The following is a 13,912-nucleotide window of genomic DNA, read 5'->3' as shown; positions in this document are numbered from 1 at the left end:
GTCCCGGTTTGGCAGGGAACGGACCGTCCGTCGCCTGGCTCCTGGAGCGACGGGCTGCTGGGCAGAGGGGGAGGCCACCAAAGGTGAGGAGCAGGGCACAGGACAGTAGGAGGAGAGAAGAGAAGAGCAGCATCAGGCTGGACGGGGGCGGGGGGGTGGGGGCGGGGGGGCGTATGTGCGTGTAGTGAGAAGGCACGAGGCAGGGAACAGGACGGCCAGAGGAGGACAGGGAGCCTGACGGAGGTGGAGATAAAAGCAGCAGAGAGAAGGGAAGAGCAGGACACAGACCAACAAAGAAGGATGAGGAGCAGGCTGGAGACGCACAAAGAACCTGGGGCAGGCAGCACGACAGCGAGGGAGGAAAGAAGAACAGGGGCAGGAAGCTGGACCGAGCGAGATGGAGACAGACAAGATAAGCGACAAGAACAGGGCAGAGAGGGAAGAATGAAGCCACGGGGACAGGGAGCCGAGACGGCCAGCGACGGAGGGAAGGGGCCAGGGAGGGAACACCACAAAACAAACCACGGGGCTATGTGGTACAGAGCATGAGAAGGCAGAGAATTAACAATTAGGGACAGGGAGCCAGAAAAACAACAAAAAAAACACCAAAACAAAGGGAGATGGAGAGCAAAAGGAATCGCAATGCGTACAGAGAGAAGAGAGAAACAATTCTAAAAGAGGGTCACGGGGAAGCCAGAGACAGCAAGATGGAGAAAGGACAAAAGCTACAGGCTACAGGGCAGAGAGGGAAGAATTAATGAATAGACGCAGAGAGCTGGGCAGAAAGAGGTGGAGAAAGGCTGAAGATCACACGGCCAACAGGGAAGAGAGAAGAGAGGGAGGAATTTTAAAAACAGGGGCAAGAAGCCAGAGAGAGGGAGAGAGAGGCAACAATAAATGGGGACAAGCCACAGGGCAGCGAGGAGGGAATCGATGAATAAGAACAGGAGACCAAAGAGAACACAATGTAGAATGGAAAAAAGGAACAGCGGCCCAACAGGGAAGGAGGAATTAAAGATCAGGCACTGGGAGGCAGACAGAGACAAACGAATAAACAAGTGGGAAAAAAAAAAAAAAAACCACAACAACGGCAACGGGCTACAAAGACAGAGAGAGAGGGAAGAAATAAAACATAGCAGCAAGGAGCTGGACAGAGAGAGATGAGGACAAACAAATAGCACGGGTCTACGTGACAGAGAACGTGGAATTAGAACACAGAGAGAGGGAGCCGGACAGAGAGAGAGGCCGAGAGAAAAATCTAGACGGGCTACAGCGGGCAGAGGCAGGAATTAAAACCTAGGGACAGGGAGCTGGACAGAGAGAGACGGAGGTCACAGGGAACAGCGGCGGGTGCAGGAAGAACAGGAATTCATGAACAGGGAAAGGGAGCTCGACAGAGAAGAACTCAGAAAGGCAAGAACAGTAGCAGGGTACAGAGCAGAGCAGACGAATTAAAAAGCGCGGCGGGAGCGTTGAGGCAGACAGAGATTAAGAAAAAAGTCACGGGCTACGTGGCAAAGCAGGAGGAATTCAGAAACGGGGATGGCAACCAAGGGAGAGTGAGCTGCTGAAGGATAACGGGCATTCAAAGCGAGGGACGGGGAGCTGGGAAAAGCGAGGCAGAGAAAAATGGAATCACAGAGAGAATCAAACAAAGCCAAAAAAGAAGAAACTGAACAACAGGAACAGGTGTAACCAAAGCGATGAAATCAGCCAACCAGAGACGGTGTTCCATTACGGGAACATGGAGCGTACGAATCGGTGTGTCTGTCGATCTGCATTTTAGTCACTAGGCGATCGTTAACGTCAACAGAACAACAGACAACGTGCTTCTGTCAGAAAAGGATGACAAAACGCGGTTTCGTGGAGCGGACTGAGAGAACTAGCCAAGACCGCCAAGATTAAGAGCCAAGAAGGCAAAAGGCAATTCTGGCAGGGGGAGATCGCGACCACCGACTCACGGACCACCGCCGAGCCTGCGCAGTAATTTACATACGGAACGAGCAAGTTTGTACCGATCAGTAGACAGGACAATAATGAATGTGTATGAATACCTAAAATTTTGATCTACAAATTGAACGGGAAAGGTGTGTGAGGTACGCACGCCAGGAGGAGCGATCCCCCGTGCATCCGGCGCCGTGAATGAAGAATGCCTGCTCTTTAATACTAAATTGGCGTTGAGGAGTTGTTTCCGATTTTACCGCGTTTTTCGGTAACGCAGGGAGTCAGACCAAGAGGGCCAGAGAAAGACAAAATACCGACAGGCTACAGGACAGAGCAGGAGGAGTAAAAAAATAAAAACGGAGCCAGAGCCAGGCAGAGAGAGGCGGAGAAAGAACAAGTAGCCACAGGCTACAGGACAGAGAGAGGGAGGACTGAAAAAGACGGGGAGACAGGGAGCCACTCAGAGCGAGACGGAGAAAGAAGGTGCGGGGGGGGCGCAAAAAAAAAAAAAATCATTTTGCAGCAGGTAAGGAAAGAGAGGGGGCCAGGGGAGAGACAGGGAGGGCCCAGGACGCACAAGAGAGGCAACGGGGCCCCACTGGCCCAGGACTCACCGCGACTCTCGCTCTCAGCGCTGCTGGCACAATTTAGCCGTTCAGATGCTTCTTTCCCCTCCTCTCCTCCCTGCCTCTTCTGCAGCTCCAGACTCTAGGCCGACCTCCACCTAAAGAGAACACGTGGGTGTCTTACCGCTCTTACGAGATGAGGCTTCCTAGGCACGTAGCCTAGCTCGCTCGTGCCCTACACGCCCGTACCCAACTCCGGGTTACGCGTACGGACCCTGCGGTGCACGTTGGTGGCCTGGCCCGCTGCGGACTATGAAGGGGGATCCTTCCTCCCTCACCTGCAGGGACAGGCTCTCTCTTGCCCGCAGCAGGAAGGCAGCTGGCAGCCAGAGCGCCTTCAGTTTCTTCTGCTTTACCTTTCGTTGGCGTCTCCAGCTTCAGCCGAGGCAGCTCCTGTCCACAGCCGGGAAGGGCTCTGTGTGTCCCTTTTCGCCCCGGCGCCGCGAGGATGGCAAAGCCGGGCAGAGAGAAGCCACGCAAGCCTGAGACGGCCGCAGTCGATGGCGTCCCCGGGGGAAGGACAGACAGCCACGTCCTCAGCACAGTCTCTGGGAGAGGGAAAGAAGAAACAGCGACCGTCATTACCGTCGATCGACCCTGACCAAAGCCTCTCCTTGCGCAGGGGCTTCCGGACACAGCGCCCCTTCACCGCACTACTGCTAAGGGCCCCTGCGCCGAGGGGGAATCCAGTGCGCTTGAGGGCCGGCTCGCTGCCTTCACGACAGGGCCTGGGGGCGGCCAAGGGCTACGCAGCACGCTTCAGGGGAGGTGCCGGGGCTGGGGGCAGGCGCACGGGGCAAGGGGGGGGCAAGGGGAGGCTGAGCGGGAGGCTGAGCAGGAGCTCCGGCGAGCCGGGGAGGCGGCCATCATCTGCGCCCTGGGCAGGGGGAAAAGGTCCTCCTCCTTTCCCTCTTCCCTTCTGTCAGCTCCCGGGGAACTCACCGCTTCTCGGGGAGCGGCCGCACCCGCAAGCCCCCAGAAATCAACACGAATCCAACCCCAAATACACCGCGCCTACCGTACGCGGCACGGCCGCCCGGCGCTCGAGCGCCGAAAGACCGCGCCTCCCGCCACGCCCCGGCGAACCACGTGACAGCGCCGGCAGCCACTGCGCCAGGACTACACCTCCCGGCATGCTCTGCGCCACAACACGGCCGCCCGGCAGCCGCGCGCCGCAAGGACTACACCTCCCGGCATGCTCTGCGCCACAACACGGCCGCACGGCCAGCCTCCAGGCGCACCACCACAGCTCCCGGCACGCCGCCAGCCCGCCCTCCCCGCTCTCGGACCCTGCGGGCCACCGTCCCTCCCGCCGATGCACCCGGAAGCCCCACCGAGCCCTCACCACAGCCTCGCTCTCCCCACCGCCCGCTCCGACCCGGCGCTGCCCCGCCGCAGCCCTCCTCGGGGCTTGACCCGGGACGCAGCACTCCACCACCCAGCCCCCGCTCACCTCCTCCCTCGCTACAGTCGCAGCCCGCTGACGCTCGGCCACAGCTCCGCTCCGCTCCGCCCTCGGCTCACACTGGCCCCCCGGAGCCGGGCACCACCCCTTTTCCAGGGAGGAACCGGGCCGTCAGCCCCACTGCCCGCACCTGGGGCCCCTCCATCCAGACCCCGCCCACAGCTGAGGCGCAGCAGCAACGGGGGGGCCCCCTCCCCTCACCCCCACAGTGCACCACCTCCTCCCCTGGGCTCCATCACAGCCCCTTGCCCCACGCAAAGGCAGCGCAAACGCAGCCCTGAGGGCAAACGAGAGGGCAGGTGTTTGTGCAGGCGCACACGTAACAAGTCCCAGGAGCCATTCGTGGCTCAGGGTCCCCAACGCTCCCCCCCTGCCCCAAGGCCACCTCGGCCGCCGTTGCCGCAGCCGCACGGAGCTGGTGTTGGCTGCGATAGTGCTCATTTTCGCCACAGTAGCTAGGAAGGGATACGTTTTGGATTTATGCTCAAAACACCGTTAATAATGTAGAGATGTTTTGGTTCTTGCTGAGCACTGCTTCCACAGTCAGGGCCTCTTCTGGTTCTCTCAGTGCCCCACCAGCAGGTAGGCTGGGAGAGGACACAGCTGGGAAAGCTTTCCCAGCTAACTGACCAAAGGGATATTCCATACCATTTGACATCATGCTCAGCACACGCAGCTGGGGGAAGAAGGGGGAGTCCTTGGGGGCTACGGCATTTCTCTCCCTAAGTAACCGTTACACATGACAGAGCCCTGCTTTCCCAGAAACAGCTCAACACCTGCCCGCCGAAAAGGAGGAGTGAATTAATTCCTTGCTTTGCTTCCACGCACAGCTTTTGCTTTACCTATTAAACAGTCTTGATCTCAACCCATGATTTTTCTCACTCTTACCCTTCCAGCTCTCTCCCCCAGCCCACTGAGGGTGGAGCGAGCAAGCAGCTCCCTGGTGCAGAGTTGCCAGCTGGGGCTAAGCCACGGCACGCGCTTGTCCCGGTTTGGCAGGGAACGGACCGTCCGTCGCCTGGCTCCTGGGGCGACGGGCTGCTGGGCAGAGGGGGAGGCCACCAAAGGTGAGGAGCAGGGCACGGGACAGTAGGAAGAGAGAAGAGAAGAGCGGCATCCGGCTGGACGGGGGCGGGGGGGACGTGTGTGCGTGTAGTGAGAAGGCACGAGGCAGGGAACAGGACGGCCAGAGAAGGACAGGGAGCCTGACGGAGGTGGAGATAAAAGCAGCAGAGAGAGGGGAAGAGAGGCAGCAGAAAGAGGGAAGAGCAGGACACAGACCAACAAAGAAGGAAGAGGAGCAGGCTGGAGACGCACAAAGAACCTGGGGCAGGCAGCACGACAGCGAGGGAGGAAAGAAGAACAGGGGCAGGAAGCTGGACCGAGCGAGATGGAGACAGACAAGATAAGCGACAAGAACAGGGCAGAAAGGGAAGAATGAAGCCACGGGGACAGGGAGCCGAGACAGCCAACGACAGAGGGAAGGGGCCGGGGAGGGAACACGACAAAACAAACCACGGGGCTACGTGGTACAGAGCACGAGAAGGCAGAGAATTAAGAATTAGGGACAGGGAGCCAGAAAAACAACAACAAAACAACACCCAAAACAAAGGGAGATGGGGAGCAAAAGGAATCGCAATGCGTACAGAAAGAAGAGAGAAACAATTCTAAAACAGGTTCACGGGGAAGCCAGAGACAGCAAGATGGAGAAAGGACAAAAGCTACAGGCTACAGGGCAGAGAGGGAAGAATTAATGGATAGACACAGAGAGCTGGGCAGAAAGAGGTGGAGAAAGGCTGACGATCACACGGCCAACAGGGAAGAGAGAAGAGAGGGAGGAATTTTAAAAACAGGGGCAAGAAGCCAGAGAGAGGGAGGGAGAGGCAACACTAAAATGGGGACAAGCCACAGGGCGGCGAGGAGGGAACCGATGAATAAGAACAGGAGACCAAAGAGAACACAACGTAGAATGGAAAAAAGGAACAGCGGCCCAACAGGGAAGGAGGAATTAAAGATCAGGCACTGGGAGGCAGACAGAGACAAACGAAGAAACAAGTGGGAAAAAAAAAAAAAAAACCACAACAACGGCAACGGGCTACAAAGACAGAGAGAGAGGGAAGAAATAAAACATAGCAGCAAGGAGCTGGACAGAGAGAGATGAGGACAAACAAATAGCACGGGTCTACGTGACAGAGAACGTGGAATTAGAACACAGACAGAGGGAGCCGGACAGAGAGAGAGGCCGAGAGAAAAATCTAGACGGGCTACAGCGGGCAGAGGCAGGAATTAAAACCTAGGGACAGGGAGCTGGACAGAGAGAGACGGAGGTCACAGGGAACAGCGGTGGCTGCAGGAAGAACAGGAATTCACAAATAGGGAAAGGGAGCTCGACAGAGAAGAACTCAGAAAGGCAAGAACAGTAGCAGGGTACAGAGCAGAGCAGACGAATTAAAAAGCGCGGGGGGAGCGTTGAGGCAGACAGAGATTAAGAAAAAAGTCACGGGCTACGTGGCAAAGCAGGAGGAATTCAGAAACGGGGATGGCAACCAAGGGAGAGTGAGCTGCTGAAGGATAACGGGCATTCAAAGTGAGGGACGGGGAGCTGGGAAAAGCGAGGCAGAGAAAAACGGAATCACAGAGAGAATCAAACAAAGCCAAAAAAGAAGAAACTGAACAACAGGAACAGGTGTAACCAAAGCGATGAAATCAGCCAACCAGAGACGGTGTTCCATTACGGGAACATGGAGCGTACGAATCGGTGTGTCTGTCGATCTGCATTTTAGTCACTAGGCGATCGTTAACGTCAACAGAACAACAGACAACGTGCTTCTGTCAGAAAAGGATGACAAAACGCAGTTTCGTGGAGCGGACTGAGAGAACTAGCCAAGACCGCCAAGATTAAGAGCCAAGAAGGCAAAAGGCAATTCTGGCAGGGGGAGATCGCGACCACCGACTCACGGACCACCACCGAGCCTGCGCAGCGATTTACATACGGAACGAGCAAGTTTGTACCGATCAGTAGACAGGGCAATAATGACTATGTATGAATACCTAAAATTTTGATCTACAAATTGTACGGGAAAGGTGCGTGAGGTACGCACGCCAGGAGGAGCGATCCCCCGTGCGTCTGGCGCTGTGAATAAAGAATGCCTGCTCTTTGATACTAGATTTGTGTTGAATAGATATTTCTGATTTTACCGCGTTTTTCGGTAACAGTTTTGGCACCCCAGATGGGACCCTGCTTTTGAATCTCGACGGATCCGCGGGACCGTGGGACCTGCAGCCAGCCCCAAGGAATTCTCGGGGAGAGCTTCCGATCCCCAGGCCAGAGAATTCTGAGCAAGATCCCTTGGACTGAAGTAAATAAGGCATTCTTTTAAGAAGAAACTTAGGTAGAATAATACATGGGGTTAGCTTCCCACATAGGATAGGATAGTGGGTTTGAGTCCCACGGGCCTGCCCGTAAGGCGCGGCAAAAGCCACGCAGGGTTGGGGCCAAGAGGTACCTCGGTTGGTAAGTCTCTGCTAGGCGAAAGCCTGTGGAGCGGGACCCGAGGGTAGGGGGGTCTTCAACAGGGGGTTGAAGTCTCCAGGGATATCTAGCAGGGCGCTACAGATCCCAGTGGCGGATTTCCAGTGAGACCTCTAACGGGGGTTGGAGTCCCTCTGACTACTATTTGCGATAGCGCACAATCACAACTGCTAGTTGACTGGGAGATGGGAGCATTTCTGAGTAAGAAACCTATCCCACAGAGAACACCTTTGGGATGTATTTTGAAGCACTGGAAAGACATCGGGGGTGATGACCTACTAACTCGGAAACCATTAATTGAATATTGCAATCATTGGTGGCCAACGTATCAATTGGAAGGTGGGCACAAATGGCCAGAACGTGAGACGTTGCAATATCGTACCATCTTGCAATTAATGTTGTTTTGTAAAAAGGGAAGGCAAATGGGAAGAAGTGGCATATGTTGATTTGCTCTTTACACTGTGGAATCATCCAGCGTGGCAGAAACAGCGTGAGATACGTCCACAGGATTCTACGGCAATGTTTTTGGAGAGAGGAAAATGTGGTGAGAACTTGAAGTGTTGCTCTACTTGTGATACTGGATACTTCACTTGATGGAACTGACAAGAAAATAGTATTGAATACAGCCAGAAGGCAGGTGCAGGGAGCACATGCTAACAGGAATTTACAGAGAACAATTAATAAGAATTTTCCATCTACAAATCCCGAGTGGGACCCGAATCAGCCAGGACCCAGGGGAATGTTGACTAGATGTCAGAGAGAGATTTTATTTGGAGTAAGACATGCAATGCCAAAAGCAATAAATGGGTCAAAATTTCTGAAGCGAGACAAGAATTAAAGGAGTCCCCTTCAGCCTTTATGGAAAGACTGAAGGTGACTGCCAGAAAATATACTCATTTGAACGCAGAAAAACCAGAAAAAGCAATTCAGTTGGTCTCTATATTCATAAGACAATCAGCCCCAGATAGTGGGGGGGGGGGGGGGGGCGGGGGGGAGAAGAAACCTTCAGAAGCTAGAAGAACCCGAATCCAGAGATCTGGGTAAAATGCTTGAAGTAGCTTGGCATGAAGGAGACCAGGGGAATCAACCCTAGCTGAACACCTGGTTACACTGAAGCTAGGGAATGAAGAAATAGAATTTTTGGTAGATACGGGAGCCACTTCTTTGGTATTGAATACACGTAAAGAGAAATTTAATCATAAATCCGTAGGTGGTGTTAGTGCGACAGGGCAAAGAAAAATTAGCCCCTCTCAGAGCCATTAAAGTTTAAATTGGAGAAGCAATGGGCAACTCACCAATTTCTGTATATGCCTGAATGTCCACTGCCTCTGTTATGATGAGATCTATTAAGTAAATTAGATGCTCAAGTAACTTTTAAAGATGGAGAGATTAAATTACTAATACCAGAATCTAAAGCCACAGAGGCGAGAGCGTTTATGTTACAGGATTCCTCCAGGGAGGAACAGGTTCCCGAAGAAGTGGAAAACGTAGTAATTCTCCTTTGGTTTGAGCGAGCGGAGCTCCGGAGCGATCTAAGTGGGCAGAGCCGGTAAAAGTAACCTTAAAGCCTGGAGCCAAGCCGGTAAGACAAAAACAATACCCTATTAAGCGAGAGGCTCAAGAAGGATTAGAGAAGTTAATTATAAAATTTTTCAGAATATGAGCTTTTAGTGGAATGTGAATCAGAATATAGTACTCCTGTGTCGCCAGTAAAGAAATCTAGAGGCAAGGAGTATTAGCTAGTTCACCATTTAAGGGCTATATATCAGGTGGCCCAAGACATACATCCGGTAGTAGCTAATCCATACACTTTACTGACCTCTTTTAAAGGAGGAGCATAAATGGTTTACTGTACTAGATTTGAAGGATGCCTTCTTTTGCATACCTCCAGGCATAAAAAGTCAAAGCCTATTTGCTTTGGAATGGGAAAGCCCCACCACAGAATGAAAGACACAGCTAACATGGACCGTACTTACACAAGGATTTAAAATTAGTCCTACGATATTTGGGACTCAGCTGGCAAGAAAAAAATTAGAAATGTAGAAATGTATAGAAAAAACAGAACCCAGGGAGAGGCATATTGTTACAGAATGCAGGTCACATTCTGATAGTGGCAGAAAGTAAAGAATAATGTTTTGAAATTTTTAAATTTTCTGGGCCAAGGAAGATGCAGAGTTTCCAGAAACAAAACCCAAATAGGAGAAGCAGCAGCCATTTATTTAGGATTTGAAATATCTCAAAGACAAAGACAATTAGAAAGTGAAAAGAAAGAAACTATTTGTCAAATTCCCAAACCTAGCGGCCCGAAGGAATTGAGAGCTTTTCTGAAAATAGTGAAATGGCGTCAGCTCTGGATTCTGAACTACAGACTCTATGTAAAACCATTATATGAGGCATTGAAAGAATCAAAGGATAAATATTTAACCCGGACGCCCGAATGCCAAGCGGCATTCAAAGAACTGAAAAGAGCCTCGATGATGGCCCCTGCATTAGGCCTACCTGATTTCGCTAAACCTTTTGAGTTGTTTGTCCACGAAAGACAACATTTAGCCCTTGGAGTGCTGACACAGCGACTGGGAACCTGGAAGAGACCTGTGGGCTACTTCTCCAAACAACTCGACCACGTGAGTAAAAGACGGCCTAGGTGTTTACGGGCAGTAGCAACAACAGCGCTGCCGATCCGGGAAGCCCCAAAGTTAACAATGGGACAGAAGATGACAGTATGTGTCCCGCACATAGCGGTGACTGTTTTAGGACAAAAGGGGGGTCGTTGGCTATCCCTTAGCAGAATGTTGAAATATCACGTTGTTCTGTTAGAACAAGACGATGTGGAATCGAAGACTACTGCTATACTGAATCCTGCTACGTTTTTAACAACAGAAAACCTTACGGACAATTTCGAACACGATCGCTTGCTAACTATTGAACAAGTCTATTCCAGCAGACCAGACCTGAGACACAAACCTCTGGGAAAACCCTGATCTGGAGTTGTTTACAGATGGAAGAAGCTCTGGGCGAGAAGAGAAGCGAATGGCCGGATATGCTGTCGTTATCGCCGCCGAGGGAACGGAGTCAGGGGTGCTGCCTGCAAACACCTCAGCACAGAAAGCAGCATTGGTAGCATTGAAGCGAGCTCTGCGAATGGCAGAAGGACAAAGGATAAATATCTAGACTGATTCCAAACATGCATTTGGTGTGATCCACGATCATGGAGCTATTGGGAAGGAGAAAGGACTGCCATCAGCCCAAAAATCATCGATACAGCATAAAGACGACACTCTCCAACTTCCGGAAGATGTGCAGAAACCAAAAGAAGTGGCGGTAAAGCGTTGCAAAGCTCATCAATTCGGCCAGACGGCTGTAAACATAAGCAAACGATCGACAGATAAAGCTGCAAAGAGGACTGCAGAGCAAGGTATCCTTGCGCTAGTACCAGTAAAACAGATCAGAATTCCAAAGTTGAAACCGAGATATAATAAATTGGATGAGCAATTAGCAGAACAATTGGAAACATCACAAAACACAGAGAGGTGGTAGATAACACCAGAAAAACAAGTAATAATAATAACAACCCCACAAGTTATGACAGAACTTGAAAAGAAAAGCATGATCAAACACATTGGGGTGTAGACGCTACGGTTTTGAGTTTAAAAACATCTGTAGCGTGTGTAGGCATGACAAGAATAGTTAAACCCATAGTAGCTAAGTGTCCAATCTGTCCTAGAAATAATCCCCTGAACCAAAGGAAACCACCTTTAGGAGTAACAAAACAAAAAATTCTCCCGGAAATTATTAGCAAATTAAGTTCTCTGAGTTACCCAGACAAAATAGATAGAGCAGTATTTGTTAGTGCCGATTGACAAATTTTCTAGATGGCCAGAAGCTTTCTCGTGCTGCACCAACAAAGCTAGAGTAGTAGTTAAAACGTTGCTGAAAGAAATAATACCGAGATTTAGAGTGCCAACGGGAATGTCCTCTGATAGAGCACCACATTTTTTTGCAGAGGTAGTTCAACAAATTAATAAAATTTTGGGTAGAAAATGGGACCTGCATACACCCTGGAGACCACCATCAAGTGAAAACTTTGAGAAGATGAACCAAACACCGAACTGACATAGTGGAATATTATTGATCTAGGATGGAAGTAGTGAGAAAATTATTATTTCAGAACTTCCATACGGGGGAAATGTAACCAAAGCCATGAAATCAACCAACCAGAGACAGTGTTCCATTACGGGAACATGGAGCGTACGAATCAGCGCATCCGTCGATCTGCATTTTAGTCCCTAGGCGATCGTTAATGCGAACAGAACAGACAATGTGCTTCTGTCAGAAAAGGATGACAAAACACGGTTTCGTGGAGCGGACTGAGAAAACTAGCCAAGAAGGTAAAAAGGTAATTCCTTTACGCAGGGGGAGATCGCGACCACCGACTCACAGACCACCACCAACCCAAGTAATACCACCTACTCAGAAGAGAACAACGGAAGAGGACAACCGAGCCTGCGCAGCGATTTACATACGGAACGAGCAAGTTTGTACCGATCAGTAGACAGGACAATAATGAATATGTATGAATACCTAAAATTTTGATCTACAAATTGTACGGGAAAGGTGCGTGAGGTACGCACGCCAGGAGGAGCGATCCCCCGTGCATCCGGCGCCGTGAATAAAGAATGCCTGCTCTTTAATACTAAATTGGCGTTGAGGAGTCGTTTCCGATTTTACCGCGTTTTTCGGTAACACAGGGAGTCAGACCAAGAGGGCCAGAGAAAGACAAAATACCGACAGGCTACAGGACAGAGCAGGAGGAATAAAAAAACGGAGCCAGAGCCAGGCAGAGAGAGGCGGAGATAGAAAAAGGAGCCACAGGCTACAGGACAGAGAGAGGGAGGACTGAAAAAGACGGGGAGGCAGGGAGCCACTCAGAGCGAGATGGAGAAAGAAGGTGCGGGGGGGGCCCAAAAGAAAAAATAATATTTTGCAGCAGGTAAGGAAAGAGAGGGGGCCGGGGGAGAGACAGGGAGGGCCCAGGACGCACAAGAGAGGCAGCAGGGCCCCAGTGGCCCAGGACTCACCGCGACTCTCGCTCTCAGCGCTGCTGGCACAATTTAGCCGTTCACATGCTTCTTTCCCCTTCTCTCCTCCCTGCCTCTTCTGCAGCTCCAGACTCTAGGCCGTCCTCCACCTGAAGAGAACACATGGGTGTCTTACAGCTCTTACGAGATGAGGCTTCCTCGGCACGTAGCCTAGCTCGCTCGTGCTGGAGCTGGGAGCAGGCGCACTGGGCAAGGGGGGCCAGGGGAGGCTGAGGGGGAGCTCTGGTGAGCTGGAGAGTCGGCCATCTTCTGCACCCTGGGCAGGGGGAAAAGGTCATCATCCTCCTCCTCCTTTCCCTCTTCCCTTCTATCAGCTCCCGAGTAACTCCTAGGGCTGCCCTCACCCACTCGCCTTTAGCATACCAGAAGCCTGCCTCGGCGGGTCGTTTGAAGCTTCCCATCCCACCAGCCCCAGTAGTGCAGGCACACAAGGAGACACCCCTGCACCCACCAAAGGCGCTCGCTCACCTCGCCGGCAGCCCTAGGCCTCACCCGACACAGGGAATCGTGTCCGACACACCACCACGCTGCAGCAGGAGCGGAGGAGGCCTTTCCTTACCAGGAAGCAGCAACGAGCACGGCGGCATCACCTCGCAGGCACCGCAGCATCGCAGGGCTGTTACCTGCGGAGAGAGCAATGGGGATCACAGGGACGCCACCGCGCGTGCGCGGCTCCCGGGCTCAGTACCCAATTCTGGTCGCTGGGCAGCAGCATTATCTGAATTACTCTTCTCGATTAATACCATCCAGAAACCGTAACTTGGCTGCATCCACAGAGCTTCTATTCCTCTGCACCTTTCCCCCTCGCAGCCCCAGCAGCACCATTCATTGCCTCTGCACCAAACAGCAAAGCGTCTCGAGCATTTGTCCTTTCCTCTCGACCGCTTAAAAACATCTGGTGCTTGCTACTGTCCATGCCACTGCCCCCCCCCATGCCCGAGGGAGGAGAAGCAGCACAGCAAACCTGGGGAACAAGGTTGGGTTCCCCACCCCCGCAGAATAAGCCCCAGGAACTGCTGGTAGGCATGTGGCATCAGGGTTGTGATAGGGTTTTGTTTTGGTTTTCTTTTTTTCCCCGCCTTCTTTACATAATGTAATAATTGGGGTTGCTTTTCCAAACTACTGAGTTCTGTGGACTTTTTGTGCTTTTACCCTACAAAAAATGGTCATTTTCACTTTCGGTTTTGTGCATGAGAATGGTTGGTGGGTGCTTTTAGGTGGTTGTTCCTTCCCCACCACCACCCTT

General features: G+C 52.1%; 1 long non-coding RNA gene across 1 annotated transcript in view; it reads right to left on the bottom strand.

The window, feature by feature from the left end:
- Positions 1 to 12,943, bottom strand: part of LOC142051331 (uncharacterized) — a 93,778-nt gene extending 80,835 nt beyond the window's left edge. The window contains exons 1-2 of the long non-coding RNA XR_012658414.1: positions 12,646 to 12,943; positions 2,559 to 3,118 (exon numbers count right to left, since the gene is read on the bottom strand). This is a non-coding gene — a long non-coding RNA (uncharacterized LOC142051331). The remainder of the gene's footprint in view (positions 1 to 2,558; positions 3,119 to 12,645) is intronic.
- Between the last annotated feature and the right edge of the window lie 969 nt (positions 12,944 to 13,912).

The sequence above is a fragment of the Phalacrocorax aristotelis genome, unplaced genomic scaffold (genome assembly GCF_949628215.1).
Source record: "Phalacrocorax aristotelis unplaced genomic scaffold, bGulAri2.1 scaffold_89, whole genome shotgun sequence".
Classification (NCBI taxonomy): Eukaryota; Metazoa; Chordata; class Aves; order Suliformes; family Phalacrocoracidae; genus Phalacrocorax; species Phalacrocorax aristotelis.
Note: the sequence above shows the minus strand (reverse complement) of the source record. Positions and strands in the feature narration are given on the sequence as shown.